The following is a 1,946-nucleotide window of genomic DNA, read 5'->3' as shown; positions in this document are numbered from 1 at the left end:
TTGAAAAGTAGTATATATATTGGATATTTCTAGAGTTTATAAATAATAAATATTCGAACGAATCGGATAGCTTTAACAGGAAAAGTTATGTTTGACCATTTCATGCGTGAATTACCTCTTCATGGGATTTCTATTTGTTTTTTATGATTAAATTTGTTTCTCAGCTCCAGTGGGGTTGATAACGTCTGCATTTAGACAAACAATATCATCCCAATAACTGAGTAATTTTCAAGTCATCAGCTGATGAAGAGATTAAAAAACACTTTTCTATTTGTCTAAGGCTAATGACGGTTTAAAGTCATTCTAAACTAAGTACACATTTTTTCAGGTGAAGTTTGATGTTATCATTGTACTGTTAAGTACCTTTTTGTGCAATTTTACTTCAGTGTCTATATTGTAATGTGCGACAAATAAAGAAATACGTGATATTCAAGTTCCTACACTTTGCTTTGTGAATTTCTCTTTACGAGTCTACCGTAGGTGGCGTTATACCCGTCATTAGACAATACAATACACATGGCATGCTATAACAAAGTATGTTCACAGAAATTGTACACTAGTAGAGAATGAAAATGGGGATTGTTAGACGTTCGATCGAATGTCGATTGTGTTGATTGGATGTATCAGGTAAAATACACCACCGTGACAATGGAGATCTCAACTTATTGTTGTGTGACTTGCAGGGCAACTTTAGATAATGGTAGATTTGTATTTTAAATACAATACACCACATCATTATATGATTACTTGTAAATGGCCTGCTGGGAGTTCGAAAACAATTGTATTGATAAACGTTGCTTTCTTCAAAGGTGTTTCACCGAACAACTTTCAGATTTTTTTTTTGATTTTTTTTGCCAGTCGTCCGAAATTTATTTTTACATTAAAATTCTCCCAATATCAACTTGACACCGTAAGATAAACTTGATTGTGAATGACCACCTACTTCATGTATACTCCCGCACAGAATAAACCGGGGTATACACATGTGACCGTAGGGGGCGCAGGCAAATCAGTATCAACAATAATTTCCTCTGCAACAAGAACATGTTTCCCTATCATACGAAATGGTCATAACAATTGTGACTATTTCGTAGATAGGAAAACGTGACCATTTAACATATTCTAATTCTTGTTACAGAGAAATATGTATTACATGTATTGTTGATATTGTTTTGTTTTTACTCTGTTGTTGATGTTTCTCAGTATTTTGTTTACTTATTTATTCAATTTTGTTTGTTTGTTTGTTTGTTTGTTTGTTTGTTTGTTTGTTTTCGCAAACAAAACTAACTGAGTTTGAGTCCACTGTGATGTGACTTCGGCTCCAGTCACAACAAACCCTGGACGTTAGGTGTACATTCGATGAACGTCACGGTTTCAACACGCCACATCTTTGGATTCATTTGACAGTCTGTTTTCTTAAAAACAAACGCCATAAACGTATAAGACTTGCACTGCACTTTGACGGTGGCGGTCAGAGAGAAGCTTTATTGATGACGATAATGAAATGAAGCTTAACAATAAAGTTGTACAATTTAATTCAGGGAGACGAATTAAATATGTACATCTCAAATTTGATTTCCATGACGAAAATCGTACCTGTGAAGCAGAGTTTCGATCCCATAATACTATTACTACTGATAGAACTTCAACATACGATCCTTCATGACAGTTTCGACACCTGGCGAGAAATATGACGACCAAGCTACTTTACCAACAAGATATCGAATCTGTTGAATTGTATCATAAAAGACAGTATCGCATGACTGATAATGTTTTATGTGAAGCAATACAGAAGTGAAAGCAAAATCAGACTAACCCTTTTGTATGCTTGTGTGCATATCATCGCCTCGGAGTCAAAAGTAGGTGAACGCCCAAGTGTGCGCTGAATCAAAACGAGGCCATAACCTTTGACCTTAAGTCGCCCCACCCTGTCAGCCATCTTGTTT

General features: G+C 35.4%; 1 protein-coding gene across 1 annotated transcript in view; it reads left to right on the top strand.

Moving 5' to 3' along the window:
• The window catches only part of LOC144442314 (uncharacterized), an 8,154-nt gene extending 7,721 nt beyond the window's left edge, over positions 1 to 433 (top strand). Inside the window, exon 7 of the mRNA XM_078131627.1 lies at positions 1 to 433. This exon is cut by the window's left edge and continues 1,235 nt beyond it. The gene's annotated coding sequence lies outside the window, so the exon portion shown is untranslated.
• Positions 434 to 1,946: the final 1,513 nt, after the last annotated feature.

This window comes from Glandiceps talaboti, chromosome 11, assembly GCF_964340395.1.
Source record: "Glandiceps talaboti chromosome 11, keGlaTala1.1, whole genome shotgun sequence".
In the NCBI taxonomy this organism is placed as follows: Eukaryota; Metazoa; Hemichordata; class Enteropneusta; family Spengelidae; genus Glandiceps; species Glandiceps talaboti.
The sequence above is the reverse complement of the archived record's forward strand: the minus strand, read 5'-3'. Positions and strand labels throughout refer to the sequence as shown.